This window comes from Canis lupus, chromosome 2 (assembly GCF_003254725.2).
Source record: "Canis lupus dingo isolate Sandy chromosome 2, ASM325472v2, whole genome shotgun sequence".
NCBI lineage: Eukaryota > Metazoa > Chordata > Mammalia > Carnivora > Canidae > Canis > Canis lupus.
The window spans coordinates 25323130-25344285 of record NC_064244.1 but is presented as its reverse complement, the minus strand read 5'-3'; positions in this window follow the sequence as shown (position 1 = coordinate 25344285).

Genomic DNA, 21156 nt, shown 5'->3' with positions numbered 1-21156 from the left:
TCCTTTTTTGCTCATTTAAAAAATAATTACACATTTTCTATTATTTTAATTCATCTTCATTCTTGGCATGTTAATTACAGCTAATTCCAATTAATTTTAGTGGCTATCTAGCGTTGACAACAGGCATCTTTATAACTACTTCTAATTAATGTTCTACAACTTCATGCATAGTATCCTTGCAATATCCTTCCAATTCATAGTCTTGCAATTTCCTGCCAATTCATCCTTTCCATCCTTTGTACTATATTTTTTATACCTTTTACCTTTATAAATATTTTAACTCTACTAGAGCTTGTTACTAGTAGAGTTTAGGTCAAGGATCAGTACACTTTATGTAAAGGACCAGATAGCAAATATTCCTGGCTTTACAGGGCATACTATTTCTATCACTACTTAACACTGCTGTTGTAGGGTGAAAGCAACTATAGATAATTCACAGATGATTGGTTGCTTCTATGTTCTAATCAAACATTATTCACTGAAGTAGGCAGTGGGTCAGATTTAATCCTGCAGGTAGCTTGCTGACCACTCCTTCAGACAATTTTATTTTAAGGAGATTAAAAATAAGGAAAGATGTCTTCTACATTTACTTTTAGGTTTAGCATTACTACTGGAATTTTCAAAACAAATTTGCATGTAACTCCAAATTTCCATCTGTGAATTTTCTCAACCTTTGTTTTTTTTAGAAAATCCTTTTGTTGTTGTTTTTTATTTTGTTTTTTGTTTTTGTTGGGGTACTGACTTTTGAAAGATGTTTTTACTTAAATATAGAATTTTGGGCTTTGGGGGTGTTTTCTCTTTATATACATTAGTTATGTCCCCACATTTTCTCTGGCTTGTATAGTTTCAGTCAAGCATGGTGTAATTCCTACCTTTTTTTCTCTCTCTAAGTAGTTCTTCTTTCTTTCCAGCCTTCCTCCCTTCATTTTTTCTCTTTCTCTCTCCCCATTTCTGTGTGTGTCTCTCTCTTCCTGCTAGTCTCAGGACTTTAACTTTGGTTGTAGCACTTTGAGTATGATATGTACTTTTGTCTTTATCATAATTTGGTTTCCCTGATTTCTTTTGGACAGAAGGTCTGCTGTCTTTTATTAATTTTTGAATATTTCCAACCACCACTACCCTTACTCTATGCCTATATTACACTTTTCTTTCTTTTTTTTACATTTGTCAACATAGCATAACACCCAGTTCTCATCCCGCCAAGTGCCCCCTGCTTGCTATCTTCCCTCTTTAGAAGATGGATGCTCCCACCAACACACACATGATTTTTTCCCTTTTACTTGTTTGGTATTTTCTACAGTTTTGTCTGGTGGTGTTGCTAAGCCTTAAGAGAAATCCTCTAACTTTTCTATCGTATTTTTTCCCCAGCATGTTCACTTGACTCACAGTTTCCATTTTAGCTGAAATGTCCTGGGTTGTTTGCTTTTTATGCTAGACCTCACTTAAAAAGTTGCTGCTTGTTCCTTTTCTGTTCTGCCAAAGGTAAAGCAGTTTTTGTGATGTTTCTCTTGGGAAGGCACTGACCCACATTGGAATTCATTTTTCTTCATTATCATCTGACTTCAACTCCTTGATAGGCTCAAGGAAAGTTACACTTCTGTAGATTATCCTCCTTTATTTTTGAGGTTTGTGTTAGAACAGAGTTTTCTCTTGGGTCTTTCCACAAATGGAGGCAAAATTCTCTGGGTTCTTTTAATATTTTTTGAATAATATTATTTTCTTTCCTATTTTATGCTCTTTTTACAGATCTTATTTGGATTTTGTGTTTCTTGGAATAATTCTCCTTCATAGTTTGAACTATGTTCTGTGACATTTTCTTTATTTTGTCTTCTAACCATATTACTGAATTTTGTGTCTGGGTATTACTGTTAATTTCCAATAAATTTTCCTTATTTATAGAATTTTCTGCTTGTCTAACTTATTGTTTATTTGAGAGAAATGAAAATATTTTTCTTAGTGAGTATATTGATTATATTCGTGTTGAAATATTTTTCTGTTCCATACATTGTTTTCTTTGGTTTCTACACTCTCATTTTGTGCGTGTTTTATTTTTAAGTGCCTTATTAAATTTACATTTCCCTCTTTAACAGTGAGACATTAAAAGGCAGATGGAAGGTTCCAAGGAGAGAAGAGAGGAAGAGGGCTCTGAATGTTTTGACAATTCATAATGTTGTATAAATGTTGTACCTCCATCTTCACCCATGGCTGGTGTTCTACATCCAGAACCTCTGTTGTTAAACTGGTACCATAGGCTAAATATGTAGCCTGCTCTTGGGATGTACAGAGCAGTCTTCTAATTGACAGGTTGGGAGAAGAAATCTTACACCTTAATTGGTCCTCATAAAGTCTCTAATCCTTGAGCTTTCAGCCCCAATCTATGTTCTCTTTCTTTTTGACTTTGTGGTTTAATGCATTTTAAAGAATTCCTTAATTGTGACATTAGTGACATATTTGGATGGAGGTAAAAGTATCAATGTCCAATATACAGTATTTAACTGAAAGTTCAGAATATGTTTAGCTCTGTTAAATTTAATCTTGTGGTTTCTATCCCTCTGTGCATTTGGCCAAAGATTTCAGTCACAAGTTATATCATTGTCTTAGATTAAGTTCTCTGAAAATAGATACCCAGATGGTGAATTGCTTGCAGAAGGTTTACTGGGAGTATATTCAGAAGGTACATCTGTAAGGAGATTAGAAAAAGCAGGACGGGGCAGAGAGAGAAGCAGACTTGCAATGTGGAGTGATCCGGCACCAAAATCCCATTTAGAATCTGCTTTCTTAGACCACTGCTGGCACTCTCTTAAATGGAGGTTCCTGGAAATAGACTCTGAGATGGGACATTTATGAAAATTTCCTTCACAAGATACTCCTGTTAGGAAGTTAAATCAGAAATAGTGAGCATAGAGCAGATAACACTATGGATCCTCCAGGGAATTCTGAACTTGGTCCTTTATAGATGTACCAATGGAATCATAGATTTCATATCACTTCATCCACTAGCTAGCCAGTGATCAAGCGTGGCCTTCCCGGAGGGGACTCCACCTTGGATGCTGTAAGTTTCTGAAGCTCAGTGGAATTCCCAGGGAGAGGCATAGTCATGTATAGATGGTAGATCCTAGTCCCAAAAGTTGGGAAAAAGGTGGATTGGCTTTTCGAAGAACATCTTGATGAGCAACAGTATCAGTCACAGTAGACATTGCTCACATTGTTTGCATTATGAGATCCTGAACCATGTGTACATATGTTCTCATTCCTATTTAACTGAAGAAAATGCAGGAGACAATTTGTCAGCTAGTTTCCTATGGTTTTAAGCAAAGCAGATAGCTCCTTGCAAAATTCAACCTCACTTCCCTTTTAGACTTAGAAACACTGTGAGGCCAACCACCTCAAATCTGTTTTGTTTTTGTTTTTGTTTTGTCCTTGAGTTTCAGCCAATGATTTTTAGGAGTTTTCAAACTTAGGTACTTTTGCAGTCAATTCCTTTCCCTATACCTGTGGCTGCAGGCAACTCCTGAGCTACTTTTAAAATGTAAAGTGATTTTGCTTATTTCAGAATTCCACGTAAATGGAATGATGCATTAAGTGTCCTTTTTGTTTGCTTTTTATCACTCAGCATAATATTTTTTGAATTTGTGCATGCTGTTGGGTATATGCAGAGGTTATTTCTTTGTATTGCTGAGAATCATGTCATTTTGTGGATATACTACAATGAGCTTATGAATCAAACTGATAGAAGACATTTGAGTGATCTCCAGTTTAAGGATACTAGGAGTAAGGCTGTTATTACCAATGGTGTGTGTTTTGTGTAGGCATAGGTTTTTACTTCTTTGGGGAAATGATCTGTGTGACCCTTCACAGCTAGCCACTTTTTTGTTTTACTATCTCTTAAGCAACATCTAGGCATATACAAGAATTAGCATTGCACTTCATGTATATATAAATGAAAGAAAACTTTTACTGTAAGGGTTTGGGTAGTAAATATTTTAGAGTTTTCAGACTGCCGGATCTCAGTAGTAACAACCCAACCTTACTATGGTAGTACAAAGACAGGCATAAAAATACAGAAACAAATGAGTGTGGCTAAAACTTTATGTACATATGTAGAAAGTGGGCTCAATTTAGCTCAGAAGCTTTATAGTGTTCTATCTTGTCTCCCAATCTAGGTATACATTTATATAAATTCAAAAACAACAGAAATTATTTAAAATTTTATAATATTTCTGGATTATAAATATGTGCATTGATTTGTAAGTATTCACATAGACAACAGATACAATGAGATGATTGTTTGGTGTTATGAGAAAATGACATTTCAGTATCCATCTGAGAAAATGGGTGTGACAAATAGACATCTTCATCTTATCTCCTACCTAACTATTCCTGCTGCTCAAATCCTTGCATGGCATCTATTACTGACTTTGACAGGGGTATAACTCATAAACCTTTATGGCATTCAAACACAGGCACCTTTGGTCTTAAGGACATAGGGCAAGAGATATGGAGAAGCATTGCCCTGGGGTCTAAAACACCATTTGTCTCAAGAACAGGTATTTATGGTGACAAGTTGTTCTGTGCCAGTGCTGCTTGTCATGTTCCAAGTGATAGAGGTGGGCATATCTTTAATAGATTTATTGTTTGTGTATTTGTGATACAAAGTTTTCTAAGTGGTGAGGCTCCAGGCAGTGGCTTTCTGTTGCCTGAGTCTAAGGGTAGTGCTAATAGAAAATGAATAATCTTTTTTTTTAAGATTTTATTTATTCATTTGAGACAGAGATACGGAGAAAGAGAGAGAGCAAGAGAGCATGAGCAGAGGGAGAGGCCAAAGCAGAGAGGGAGAAGCAGGCTCCCCACTGAGCAGGGACTCCAATGTGGGGCTCGATCCCAGGACCTGGAGATCATGACCTGAGCTCAAGGTAGATACTTAACTATCTCAGTCACCAAGGCACTCCAAAAGAGAATAATCTTCTAACAACATAAATCAGGCTATGATTCCCTGTTGCTTAATACCTTCCAATATATTTTTATAACACTTAAAATGAAATGGCACCATGGCACCAATGCTCCCCATGTGATAGAGAACCACAAAACACCATTGCAGATTGTTCTGATTTTGCTTTCCCTTAGTCGACCATGTTCCAGCCTGCTAGCCTCCCTTCTTTTTCTTGAAGAAATAAAGGGGAGAGAACAAGCAAACTAAGCTTTCCAAGGAAAAATATTTCTATCCCTTTGATTTCTGTAATGTAGGGCTCATAACAGTGTCTGGTAAATAATAGGTGAACAATTAGCAGTTTAAAATAAACAAGTAAGAAGATTTTATGAAAGCAAAACAAGGAGAAGAATTTTCCCTGTTGATGGAATGGTCTGAGCCCATTCTCAGTGGTGTGGAATTTATACTTTGTTTTAAAGAATGACTAGCAAGATTGCAGTAATGAGATTTGAAAGAAGAAGCTTATTATTCATACTAAGGTAATTAGTGCTGATTTCATGGAAAAGATGGGAGAACCTATAATATTTACAGCAGCGTTTATGCCTTAGAATTGTATAATGCTTCGTGGTTTCCAAGTATCTTCACATCTGTAATCTCATTTACGCGGGGTCTCTGCTTTTCTAACTTAATGGAGGCCAGGGGTGCATGAAAGCTTAATTAGAGACAGAAGGAAAACACTTTCTTCTTCCAATGATCCATATGTGTCTGTGAAAGAACAAAAAGACTTTTTTTTTCTTTTTAAGAATCATCCTAGAACTTGCAATTTTATTCATTTGTGACAATGGGGAATGGCTATAGCTGCCAACTCACCAGTCTTCCCAAGTAAGCAGTTGAGTAAGGAGCCAAATGTCTTGTCTGTGAAAAAAAATAATGTATACGCAGCTAGGCATCTGAATGCCACCTCCGGATAAGAAGGAAATGAGCATGTGTTCATTTGATCTAACACTTTAAATGTAATCTCTCACATTGCTCTCCCAAGACTCATTAGCTTGTGTTTTGAGAGCACCTCTGAGCATGAGGGCTCATGCCTATTTCCAATTAAATACATATAAGCACACTTAAATGTGAATTAAAAACAATTACTCAGTCCATATAGATAACTGGAATTTTCTTTTTTCTTAGAAGTGTATGTTCACTATTTTTAAACTGGCCGCAAGATTGCTTGAAAAGAACCAGGCGCAGTTTGCAAAATGCCTTTACTACCCTCAGGACAAAATAATAAGGAAAGAAAAATAATTTCATTAGTTAGTTGGGAAACCATCATATGCTCTGTCAAGAAATATACTTTCATAGCATATGCACAGAATGTCCCCTTAATGTGGCTATTTTATTGTACGGAATATCTACCTAATTCAACCTTACTAATTCCTCCTTTCCTCCCTCCCATGAGTAGACTTTCTCTACTCTTCCTGGAGACAAACTGGATCGTACTGGATTTGGCGGTGATGATTTTGTTTCTTACAATATTATGCAAATTCTCTGTTCCTCTGTGAATTCTCTCAGACCTCTCTCTTGTTATCACCGGGATTTTATTGTTTTGTTTCAGGAACTATAGTTTTAACTGGAACATCTTTTTGGAATTGCCTGTGGTCACCTTACTAGAACCCTGCGATCTTAAGGTGAGAAAGAACCACAATGACCATGTTCAGAAATCAAATTATTATTATTAATTATTATTATTATTATTTTTAGATTCTATTTATTTATTCATGAGAGGCAGAGAGAGAAAGAGGCAGAGACACAGGCAGAGGGAGAAGCAGGCTCCCTGCAGGGAGCCCGAGGTGGGACTCGATCCCGGATCTCCAGGATCAGGCCCTGGGCTGAAGGCAGCACTAAACTACTGAGCCACCCCGGCTGCCCCCAGAAATCAAATGAAAACATCATTCATCTCTATAATCTCCATAATCATTCAAATGAGACACAGAGTTTCCCTTTCTGTAAACTATAGTATTTTCTGCTTTCATTATACACATGATTCTTTATTATTTATTATCTGTATCTGAGCACTTTATGTGTGTATATACACACAAAACTGTAAGACATTGGGGTTGATGTGTTTTCATATGCTGTTCCTTTTGACATAGTTCGTATGAAAATAATATTATTAAATTAATAACTATAATAATGTGTGACTACTATTGGTTTTGTATTCAATTCTAAGTTCTGAGAAGCTAAGGAATATGTAGTCTTATCACACCATGGTTTTTCTAACCTTATCACAGTGTTTGGCATATGTAAAGCTATTTATCTAAAAGTCTTGAAAAATTATTGTATTCTGGGCACTAATCTAAGTATTTTGCCTCTATTGGTTCCTTTAAAACTTAGAATATCCCTTTAAGCTATTACACAAATGAGAAAACAAACCAAAGGAAAGATAAAGTAATTTTTTCAAGATTTGTAGTTATTAAGTGGCAGATCCAGAAGACATGATGTGTTATTCATAAATATTTTATTTTATTTTATTTTTTTTAAACTTTTATTTATTTATGATAGTCACAGAGAGAGAGAGAGAGAGAGAGAGAGAGAGGGGCAGAGACACAGGCAGAGGGAGAAGCAGGCTCCATGCACCGGGAGCCTGACGTGGGAATCGATCCCGGGTCTCCAGGATCACGCCCTGGGCCAAAGGCAGGCGCCAAACCGCTGCGCCACCCAGGGATCCCTCATAAATATTTTAAAAGACAAATAAATTGTGAGAAATTACATAAAAAGTTGAAGCTATATACCTAATTTTGAAATAAAGGCATATGTTTATATATATTATATATACACAAATCTATTAAATAAATAAATATAAATATAAACCCTGAACATTGGAGACTTTCAAATTAATGATTACCTAGGATAGCAATTACTTTCCGTAGAATAGTGATGTTTTCTATTCAGTCCCCATGGGTGGATATCACTTTCAACTCATCTTCAAAATAGATCAATGTAAACAATAAATCTATGAAAAAGAAATGAATGATTTTGTTCTCTGTAGAAGGACAACTATCACAGAGACAGTTGCTATTAACTTGTGACCCATGATTGTAATTTGTAATTTGCAAGCTTTGCCTGGAAAGAGAAGGTGGCTGATTGCCACATGTGAAAATTTTTGTAGTGCCCTAACATTGTGAAGGTTTGGCAAGCCTATTTTTCTTGGCTCTCTAGATGTGCTAAGTTCTACTTAAATTTTAAGATTTAAAAACAAAAAAATTATTAAGATTCCATTCCAAGATGTGCAGAACAAAATGAAGAAATTGTAAATTTAAACTGGGGCTGTAAATATTGAGAAGCCCTGGTTTTTGCACAGTGTAATTATACACCACTTCCTCCCTAAAGCAGAGGCAAATAACTGTGTTTTTCTTTGTAGAATTCCTGGCATCCTCACATCTCTTCTGACTACAGAGGTAGAGAAACTAGAATTCAGTGAAATTGAGTGTCCCACCCAATGTCGATATTTCTTTAAGTCAAGTGTTTCATAATTAATGTCTTTCTCAGCCATATTTCACAATTTTTGTGTAATCGTGTTAGTATCTATTAATTTCATTAATTCTTCCATGATCACATTTGAAAATTTTTAAATGCTGCATTGTTTTAACTAAATAACACTTTAATTTCTTCCAGCAAAAAGACTAAAAAAGGGAAAATAGTATAATAATATTTACTTAAATGGTTTTATGGGTAAGACTAAATAGGGAAAATAGTATAATAATATTTACTTAAATGGTTTCATGGGTATTGTGTTGTGACAAACAGCATAAAAAATATTGCTTGGAGCTGCTGCTGTATACGTAGGTCATCACATTAGATATTGGTAGAAACATTTGTTTGGAAGCGTTCTGTGTAGGAAGCATGGCAGGAGAGGGGTGGGAAGTTCTGAATTTTGTTTTGCTTTGGTCCCAGACTGCTTCAGGTCTTAGGAGTCCTTCAGTCATTCAGCACGAAGGAGTCCACAAACCAATACTGTCAACAGAAAACCCATCAGCTTTAAAAACAGCCATGAGCTCCCAGAATGCTGCTCACTGCACCTTACCTTCTGCTGTCATGGGAGAGAACCAACTCCACTCAGAGCTGCAATAATCAGAACTTCCTTGGAGGAGCAGATGGTGTTGATGAGCCTGTTCATAAGGGTTGGGTAACATTTCAAATTAAAACCACGGTCCTTTCTGTCTGTTATACAATTTTTAACTGTGTCTTCTCTGTTATGTTGTGGGCATGAAACTCAATATCAGTTATCCGTTTGTTCTCACAGAACATTCAAGTGTTCTAGGTGTAAAAGTCTATGCCTTGTGGAAGATGGACTATATATGAACAATGATACTTTTCACCCCTCATATTCAAGGACTAAGCTTTTCCATAGGCAAGACTTTTTTTTTTTTTCAGTTAACTGAGGTTTACTGATTAAATACAATTTTAAAGATTTTAAAAATTTATTTGAGAGAGAGAGAGAGAGTGAGAGCACATGTGTGAGCTGGGTGGGGTGGGGAAGGGGGGAGAGGTGCAGACAGGTAGGGGGAGAAGGACAAGCAGACTCTGCACAGTGTATGGAGCCAGATGCAGACTCCATCCCAGGACCCTGAGATCATGACTTGAACCTCAGTCAAGAGCCGACCACTCAATCAACTGAATCACCCAAGAGACACCCCATTAAATACAATTTTAAATTAGCTCTTTTATAAATAGAATCTTTCTAAAGTGCTACAATGTTCCTGAAGTTCTTAACTAATATATAAAAATGTGTTTTTGAATTGGGGTTTAAGACATGAACAGATTTTGTTTTTCTAGTGACTATTATGCTCTTAGATGTTATATTCTTAATGTCTCTAGATCGGTATACCTGTTTAGTTGTATAATTTGCCCTTTTTGAGTAGTTTATTAAAGTGTAGTTGACACACAACAAACTTCATAGATTTAAAGGGAATAATTTAAATTATTGACATAGGTATAAATTTGTGAAATCATTAGCACAATCTCAAAATGGCATACCCATCATGCTGAAAAGTATCCCCATGTCCTTCCTTTTGTCTCTCCCCAGATTATCATCCATCACCAGACAACTAGTGATTAACTTTTTGCAGTAAGCATGTGTTTTAGCCTGGGTCTTTTCACTAGCATAGTTATTTCAAAACTCATCCATGTTGTACCGCATATGTCTTTTAATTTAATTGCTAAGAAACATTCCACTGTATAAATATACCACAGCTTATTTATCCCTTCACCAGACAATAGATATTTGGGTTGCTCCCAGTTGGGGCTTATTAAAAATAAAGCTGCCATGATCACTTGTGTATGTGAAAGCTATGAAAGCATTGTGAACATATGCTTTCATTTCTCTTGAGTTCATATGTAGAAGTAGAATGGTTGGATCATATGGTTAAGTGTATATATAATATTCTAAGAATATACTAAATGGTTTTTCAAAGTGTGCCATTTTACATTGTCAAAAGTAGTATTCACATGCTCTAGTTTTTCCAAGTCTTTGACAAAACTTGGTATGGTCATTCTTTCAAATTTTCCGCATTTTAATAGACGTGAAAGTGTATTTCATTGTGGTTTTATTTCCATTTCCCTAAAGACTAATGATGTTAAACATTTTTAAGTACTCATTTTTACCTCTATATTTTCTATTATGAAGTCCTTATATTTTATTCATTTTTCTTGGGTGGTTTGTGTTTGCTAATTATTGTTTTGATATTTACTTATAGATTTTGGATGCAAATCCTTTATTAGATATGCCTTGGGAAGCTTCTCCAGTTTTCGTCAGTATTTTCACTCTATTGACAATGTCTTTTAAAGAGTAGTAATTTAATTTTAGTGAAATCCACTTTATCAGATTTTTTTTTCTTTTATAGACAGTGTTTTTGGTGTTGTATTCAAAAAACTTGTCTTAACAGAAGGTCTCTAGGTAGTGGCACTTTTGAGTTTAGACCCAGATAATTATTTGTCATCAGTGACTGTTTTGTATAGTGCTAGATGTTTAGTAGGGTCCCACTTAATGACAGTAGCATGTCCTTCCAACTGTAGCGACCAAATGTCTTCAGATATTTCCAAAAGACCCTCCAAAAACAAAATTGCCACTGTTGGAGAATGACTGGCCTAGCCTAAGATTACAAAATTTTTCTCCTGTGACTTCCTCAGGAAATTTTTTGGTTTTCAATTCTGAATTTATATAGATGATCCATTCTGAGGAATTTTTGCATATGGTGTGAAAAATGAATCCAAGTTCCTGTTTTTTTGCATATGGATATTCAATTGTTCCTGCACCATTTGATTAAACAAAAATTCTTCTATCACTGAATTGTATTTACACCTTTATAAAAATAGCTGTTCTTATATATATTAAATTTATATCTGTACTCTGTTATATTCCATGAGACCATTTGTCTATCAACATTAGTATCAAACTATCTTTATTACTGTAGCTTTACAATAACCTGAAATCAGGTTGTTAGTTTTTCAACCATATTTTTCTTTTTCAAAATGCTGTTGGCCATTGTAGTTCTACTAAGTAGTCAGGTCTCAAGGTGGTCTATTAAGATAACAAGCTAAATGTAAAGTAACAATCAAATAATAATACAATCAAGAGGCAAAAAGGGGTGCCTTCTCAGCAGTGTTGTTTTCTCCCACAGGACAGCACGATGAGAGTCCAGCAGATGAGGTATACATGGGGAATTATCTCCTTGCCAATAAGCTTCTTGAGGGGTATGAATCAGCACTGTACAGAGGGGATGTTTCATAAAGCCATATTATTATTTATATTTTTATGTTAATGGGCTAATTTCCTAATGCCATTGGTAACTTTAAAAAAAAAATTAAAGATTTTATTTATTCATGAGAGACACAGAGAGGCAGAGACAGGCAGAAAGAGAAGCAAGCTCCCTGTAGGGAGCCGGATGTGGGGCTCAATCCCGGGTCATCAGGATATGCCCTGGGCTGAAGGCAGACACTCAATCACAGAGCCACCCAGGCATCCCACCATTGATAACTTTAAAACTGGTAGGATAGGGTAATGACACATAGAAGATATTTGAAGTTGGACATGTCTGTCAGAACTCTTTTAAAATACGTCTGCAATTACTTGTTGAAGTCACAGATGATACCATGAGAAAATGACCCCTAAGCTACCACGTATGTATGAGGCAGTTGCTCTGATGCATGGGGATGTCGCTGTGTTATTGTCATCTTGGAAATTCTTCATATTGAAAACTATGATATAAGGTGTAAGGCATAATAAAACCAAAGCAAGCGGGGGTGATGAAAATCTTGATTTCATGTACATGTTGCCATGGATGACGTAATTCCTAGAGATACCACATGTACACCTGATATTCTCTAAAGATCTTTCTGTATTAACTTAGAGGTTGAATAACAAAATTATTTTGATTTTCATCTTCATTGTATTTTGGCTTCATGTTTAAGTATTAATTAGAATTTAAGCTGAACTGAAGCTATTCAAGGTTTGTGTAAATATCTACTAAAATTTTCAAGATGAGCATTTGAAAACCTTTTCATTTGTCAAAACTTCTATTCTTTTTTAATTCAATTTAGAATCTTCACAATTCCCAAAAAACATTTGATTATATTTTTAAATTGAAGAAATTTATTTTAGAATGATGGACTCTAAGTCAATGTAGTCTAAATCTATAAGCACTCACATTTCATTTGAAAGGCACAACTCAATAATGGGTAACTGAAATGATGGAATTTTAGATGTCATTTCTGTATTAGTGCTCAGATTCTTTGCTTGAGTAAATGTAATTTAAAAATAAATCTGACTCTCAGGGAAATGAAAAGAGGATTCTTGAACTTTCTGTTATCAGTTCCCAAGTTCCTTGAGGTATTGTTCTTAAATATAGTAAGAAGCGTTATTGGTTTGTTCAAAAAATAGTTCACAGTGGATCCTTTGGAGAATTGCTCAGCATTCTTTTTTTTAAATGTAAAACATTCGGTAAAATTTATTAGGGATCTTTTCAGGATTTAGAACCAAAAGTTTTAAAAGGAAAGAGACCTTGGAGTTTATCTAGTCCAGTCTCTTCATTTTACAGATGATGAAGGTAAAGGAGTTCAAAATTGAATGGTTAATTGGTCAGCAATTTGTTGTAATGCATAGAGCAATGTGTTTGGCATTGGAAACCTGGATTCTAGTCCCATAATCTCTTTGAACTGTGTTTTTCTCACATTAAAATAAGGAGGTAGAAGCTTTTCACATTCATATCTCTTTCAGATTTAAAACCTATAGAACTTGAGAGGTCAAAGGACCTTATTACATTTTGTGGTCTTCAATGAACTTTCATATATAGAATTTATAACCCTTTTTTATAATTGTGATCTATTTTACTCATTATTTACTAAATTCAACAGCCATTTACTAGGGACTTAAAATTTGAAAGGCGTTATATTGTATACTGGGAACTATTTCATTACAGTTTGAAATTATATCAAATGAAATCATGTTTATCCCATCACTGATATTCTTCTTATTATTTTAATTTAGCAGCAGGAATTCCTTTATCCCAGTGAGAGTTTATAGAACATTTTTTTTCTATAACCTTTAAAACATGAGGCTACTTTTCTGAATCAACTATGAGATTCTTGCCCGCATAGATTCCCTGTTGCTTCATGGTTGCCCTTAAGCCAATTATGGGGAGCCTAAACATTCTCTTTTTTTTTAAGATTTTATTTATTTATTTATGAGAGACACAGAGAGACAGAGACATAGGCAGTGGGAAAAGCAGAAGTCCCAGGAGGAGCCTGATGCAGGACTCGATCCCAGGACCCTGGGATCATGAACTGAGCCAAAGGCAGATGCTCAACCACTGAGCAACCCAGGTGCCCTTCCCCCCTCCTTTCTAAAAAAGGATTTTAGAGCCTAAAGATTCTTGGGATACAGTTTGAAAACCACAATTGGAGTTCTATTCTTTGGTTTTATGAACAAGGATATGTGGTCTAAACTGGATAAGTAGTTTCACCATACAAAGGCAGCTAGAATAAGATCTTGTTCTCTTTATTGATTTCTCATCCTATATACATAGTCTATAAAATTAAAGCACTCTGGATTATTTCATATCTCAGAGTTTTTTTACAATGAGACAGATTTTTTTAACTTGCTTATTCTTTAAAAAGTTGATTATATTTTGTAGGGTATACTTTTTTCTCAAAATCACAAAAGAACTCAGGTGAGTTAAAATTAATTTATGAAATAGATTTGCATAATATGAAGTTGTGCGGAATCCTTGCTTTGGTGTGGAACCTAAAAGATAAATAATACTTCTCAAAACAGTCAAATTCAGCCCATTACAGATAACTTTGCATATAGAGCTGTAAAGATAATACACACCTGAACTTTTAATACAAATGATTTTCAACTCACTCCACTTTCCTTGACAATACAGCCAGTTATCCATGGAACTGTTCAGGACTGAGGAAATTCAATTCTATCATTGGAATGGAAGCCTTGCCACATGCTTTCTACCCATTTTTTTCATTAATGACACATTTTCTTCCAAATGATATTCTAATGGTCCACATACGATATATAGAAGAGAAACACTATAGTAGTTATTGAGAGATTCTTATTTAAATTTATACCAAACATTTAAATTTGAGAGTAACCAAGCAATTTAAATTTTTATAAGGCTCATATGGAACCGAGGCTCAAAAATAGCTGAGAAAAATATATATTATAAGTAACAGCATCCAACAAGCATTTATCTTTCTCTCTGAGGGGATGCTGGATGACTCAGAAAGAATACTTTTTCTTAAGAAAGGAAAAGAAAAAATACTGTAACCATTAAATGTTTTTTCTTTCTCTTAAAAAAACACACAAATAAACAGCATCTATTTTTAAAATGCGGAGTAGAATACACATACAGAAAATGGAATGAAATATAAAATTACAGCTTAATAAATCATCCCAAAGTAAACATTCATGTAACCGCTACCGAGATCGAGAGCTAGAAGTTTGCCAGTAACTCAAGAAGCCTCCCTGTTGTGTCTTTCCCATCAGTATGTCCTCCTGTGAATTAAAGAAAACACAGTCTTGACAATCATGGAAGTAGTCATTGCCCTTCCTCCCATGTTTACCACAAGTTTTTAGTTTTAGAGCATAATATGTATCTTCACAATATAGTTTAGTATTATATTTATGTATGTATGTATCTGTGTATTTATATACATTATTTTTTTCCTCTTCCACTTAATATTATGCTTGTGGAATCAATCATGTTGGATGTAGATATAGTTTATTCATTTTTAAAATCTCTATATTATTACACTGCTGAATTAACATATATATCTGGCTGGGGACTTTTTTTTTTCATTTTTAGTCGTTATGAACAATAGTCTCATGAACATTCTTGTGTATGCCCCTTGGGGCACAGGCCAGTGTACTTAAAAAAAAAAAAATTTATTTATTTATTTATTTATTTGAGGAAGACAGCATGAGTGGGTGGGGATTGGGGTAAAGGGAGAGGCAGAAGCATTCTCCTTGCTGAGCAGGGAGCCCACCCCAGGGCTCAATCCCAGGACCCGAAGCCGAAGGAAAATGCTTAACTGACTGAGCCACCCAGGCGCTCCACTGCACTCATAAGTTCTACTCCAGGTATATATATATAATATACCTTAGCAAATGTGTATTGTAACATATGTAAATAATGACAAAGAATTTTCCAGAGGTTGCGTGCATGAGTATGAAAGTTTAAATTTAAGCATATACTGGCTAAATTTTACATTGTCAGTCTTTGGCCTTAAGTATCCTGTTGCCTATTTGTGGATTAAATTTGCAATAATGCCATCCCTAATAATGTGGGTTTAACATTTTCCAACACATTAATAAATTCTTAAAGGAAAGTTATCTCAATAGATACGAAAAAAATCAGTATTTACATACATTCATAATATAGATCTTTTGCACACAGGACTAGAGGACAAATATTTAGATCTCATAAAGACAATATACAATTTGCAAAATGTTGAAAACATTCCCTTTTGAAAACAAGTATATCCATGATCATCACTTTAACTATTATATTGAAAGTACCAGCAAGTGAACAAATGTAGGAAAATAAATAAATGGCAAAATGAGAATAATAAAAATAGTAAAGCAAGCATTATTCATAGTTGATAATTTTAATGTAATAACCCCCAAATATACAAATACATTTTTAGGAAGTTTTGCAAAATAGTTTTATACAGAATAAATCAAAATAAAAAGAAATAATTGTTTCAAATGAAAACTAATTTTAAATAAAATGTAAATGAAAATTTAAATATATCAGTAAAATATTGATATAAGGAGCTGGAACAGAGGGAAGGACAAATAGAGTACAGAAGATTTTTAGGGTAGTAAAACTATTCTTGCACAAAACTATAATGATGGATACATGTCATTACACATTAGTTCAAACCCATAGAATGTATAATACCAAGAATGAACCCTAATGAAAATTGTGGACTTTGGTAATAATGATGTGTCAATATAATTCATCAACTCTAACGAATTTACCACTTTGGTGTGGTATGTTGATAATAAGGGAGGTTGTGCGTTGGGGGTGTGTGTGGAGGAGGTAAATGGGAACTCTACTTTCTGTTCAATTTTCTACAAACCTAAAACTGCTCTGAAAATTAAAGTTTATTTAAAAAATAACAAATAGAAAATTTCTAGAAAATAATTACAAAATACTAAGTATAATAATTAAAAAAATCTAAATAAACAGAATATGTTAATTTTATGGACTAAAAGGCTAAATAAATGAGAGCCATACTAATGTTAATTTGTAATCTCATGTTTTTCTACCACATTTGGTTTATGGATATGGACAAAAAATTATAACATTGAAATGGAAAATATAATGAGGAAAGAATCACTGAGGAACTGTTAAAGAGGATTGCAAGGGATATAAAGACTTGCCTAAAACCACATTATGTAAGATAGAGTGAGTTCAGTGCAAAGGAAGAAAAGTAGACAAATGAAAAATGTTAAATTACAGAGCTATATATAAATGGAACCTTAAATTATGAAAAAAATGGCACAGCAGATTCATGGTGAAAGAATGATCATTGAATTAAAATGGTGTTGCATGGCAATTTGCCAATCTATAGAAGAAAATTGTGAGAATAAAAACAACAACAAAACAACCTCTTTCTCATACCATACTAAATCGTCAGATTAATTTTTATTTATAGTATGAAAGGTAATCTTTAAGCTTTGAAAAGGTAATAAAAGTAAAAGTGAGAAATGGAGTGGCATTGCTTATATCAGACAAGATAGGCTTTAAGACAAAGAAAAATGCTACTTCATACAAAAATATTTTGTAATAAATAGATTAACCATGAAATCATATAATTATAAACATATATGCATATAACAGCATAGCCCAAAAACACGAACAGCAAAATTTGACAAATTTAAGAGAAAAGCAGACATTTTAACAATAATTGTTGGAAATGTCAATATATCACACTCTGGACAATCCATAGAACAATCAGATTACAAAGGAAATAGAAGATCTAAAGCAATCACACAAATTGTAACATTCTGGCCACCAACAAACAGCAAAGTATACAATTTTCTCAAGTGTACGTGGAACATATACAGGGCAGACCATGTATTAGGCTACGACAAAAAAGGTCTTAACAAATTAAAAGGAGCAAAATCAGAGAAACAGTGTTCTCAGATCACAAAGGGGTAATACTAGAAAGCAATAACAAAAGGAATTAGGAATATTCACAAGTATGTGGAAATTAAACAACACACTACTAAAGAACCAATGGGGGGAAAAGAAATTACAAAATACTTTGAAAAAAGTAAAAACAAAAACAAAAGTAAAGCATACAAAAAGTTATGAGACACACCTAAGGGAATATTTACAGGGTAATTTATAGCAAAAAGAAGAAAGACCTCAAGTCAATAACGTAATCTTAAGAAAATAATAAAATAAGAGTAAGCTGAATTCAAAGCAAGCAAAATCAGATGCATAGTAAATATTAGAGCAGAGATAAATGATATAGAGATTTTTTTAAATTAAAAAAAATTGTTTCTTTGACAAGTTTAATAAAATTGATAAAACTTTAGCTAGACTAACCAAGGTGGGGGAAATAAAGGGAGACTAAAATTATCAAAACTGGACATGAAACAGGGAAAATTATGATTAATCTCACAGAAAATATAAATAAAAGAATACTATGAATTATTGTAAGTCAACAAATTAGATAAGATAAAATGGACAAGTTCCTACAAAGATACAACCTCTGAAATGAACCAAAAAAACTAAAATAGATCTATAACAAATATATTGAATTAGTAAAAGAAAACAAAAAATTATAACAAAACCAACCATAAGCCTACAGATTCACTAGTGAATTCTATCAAATGTTCAAAAAAGAATTACTACCAATATTTCAAAATTTTCTGAACTTTAGAGAAGACAGAACATGTCACAAAATATTCTATGATGATTGTATCGTTGTGATACCAAAACAGGATAAAACATTTCAACACAACAAAAGAATACAGATATCTTTTAGGAATACATGCCAAAAATCTTCAACAAAATCCTAGCAACTTAGATCCAGCAGTATATAAAATGATTCAACATTATGACTCAGTGAAATATGTTCCAAGAATGAAGGTTTGTTCAACAAACAAAAATTAATCAATGTAACACACCTCATAGAACAAAGGACAAAAAACATGTATCATATCAATTGATGCAAAAAGGCATTTGATACAATCTAATACTCCCTAATGTTAAAATACTCAACAAACTTTATAAAAATTAACGTATTGCACTGAGAAAATACCTATAAAAGTTTACATATATCATTACATTTAATGGTAAAAGATGATACATTTACCCTAAGAACAAAACAAGAGCAAGACAATCAGGCCAAGGATGTCTGACCATTTCTATTCAGCACTGAACTGGAGGTTCTTGCAGTGGGCAATTAGGTAAGAAAAATAAATAAATAAAGGTACTCAGATTGGCAAGGGAGATCTAAAACCATTTCTATTGAAAGATGACATGAATATATATACACATACATTTATGTACAATCCTAAACTGAAATTAAAGAATCAATTTCACTTATAATAGAATAAAAAATAACTGAATACTTAGGAATAAATTTAGCAGAAGAAATGTAAGACTTGTATGCTAAAGGTTAACAAAAACTCATTGAAAGAAATTATAGAAGACCTAAATAAATGGAAAGATATTCCATGTTAATGACATGGAAGACTTAGGTATTATTAAGATGGCAATACTGCCAAGTTGACCAACAGTTAGTTCAATGTAGTATGATACTCACCAAGATTCCAGCTACTCTTTTTTAAAATTCCATTCCATTCATATGGAATTTAAAAAAAGCCAAAAGAAACTTGAGGACAGAAGCCAAAAGTATTTTTAATAGGAGTGTCAAGATGATTCAATGAGGCAAGAACAGTCTCTTCAACAAATGGTTCCTGGACAACTGGATATCCACATGCAAAAGAATGCAGTGCATTCCTCACAGTCTATAAAAATTAACTCAAAATGGATAAAAAATCTAATGTAACAGATGAAACTATAACGGAGAAAACATAAACTTGGATCTTCATGACTTTGAATTAGGCAATGGTTTATTTATAGTGTCAAAGGTACAAGCCACAAAAGAAAAAACTGATAAATCTGGCTTCATTGATATTAGAAACTGTTCCAAAGGAACTGTGTTTCAAACGACATCATCAATAAAGTGAAAAAAAAATAGCTCTATGTAATGGGAGAAAATATTTGGAAGCTAATTATCTGGTTAGGGACTTGTATCCTTTATATATAAAGAATTCTTAACAACTCAACGATAAAAAGGACCAATACTCCAATTAAACATGGAGAAAGGATTTAAATATATGTTTCTCCAGAAAGATGTATAAATGGAAAATAAGAATGTGACCAGATGCTAAACATAATTAAATGTAAACATATATTCACTAGGAAAATGCAAATCAAAATTATAATACTACTTTATACCCATTAAGATAACTATAATAAAAGAAAAAGTACAAGCAGTAATAAGTGTGGGGAAGGATGTAGGAAATTCAGAATGCTTATCCATTCCTGGTTGGAATGTAAAATGGTGCAATCACTTTGGAAAAATCTTTGTTAGCTCCTGAAAAGTGAAAGAGTTATGATATGACCCAGCAATTCTACTTCAAAGTATATACCTGCAAGAAGTGAAAATATATGTGCACAGTGGAAACAGTCTAAATGCCCAATAATTGATACAATTTTAAAATAGGCAAAAGTCTTCATGTTGTCACAGAGGGAAAGTTTCTTTTGTTTTTTCACAGTACACATAAAGCACTACCCATAAAGATTGGTAAAACATACTAAATAAAATTAAGAACTTCTATTCATCAAAAACACAAATCTTCAGTGTGGCTACCCTATTCATTTGATTTACAAGTAGTATCGTATACTCCAGTTTTACTTTATTTTTCTTCCTGTTGAACTGTAAGCTCCTTGAGGTCAGGTTTCATTTTGCTCCTCACCGCCTACAACTGCTGCTGTGCAGCTTTTGCATAACTTACATTTGCACTTTGTTTTGATTTGCCAAGTCTCTGTAACAAGTAGTTAAGAGCTTGGTGCTTGTGAAATAATGATTTTTTAAAATTCACGGCAACTACTGTTTATTAGGCAATTATTTTTGTGAGGTATTCTGCTAAATGTCTTTTTAAAAAAGATTTTATTTGTTTATTCATGAGAGACACACAGAGAGATGCAGAGACACAGGCAGAGGGAGAAGCAGACTCCCTGGGTGACTTGACCCCAGGAACCCAGGAACCTGGGATCACTACCTGAGCTAAAGGCAGACACTCAACCACTGAGCCACCCAGGGGTCCCATGCTAAGTGCTAACTCACTGGATACTCACAACAGCTCTATGAGCTTCTGTCTCCACACACGAAAGAATGAAGACATGAACCCTAAGTGGTTTTCTCAAGTTCTATAATTGGCAGAGTCAAGATTTGAACCCAGAGTGTCTTATTATCCGTTCTGTTCCTTTACCTACTCTGCTAAAATGTAATGAGGAGGGTGCTGCAGCTATGGTTGCACAACTAAAACAGGAAACACTAAATTGAGGAAATAGGTTTGTACCATTACAGCCTTTCTCACTACTCTCTCTAAGCTTCATATGATGGTAGACTAGACC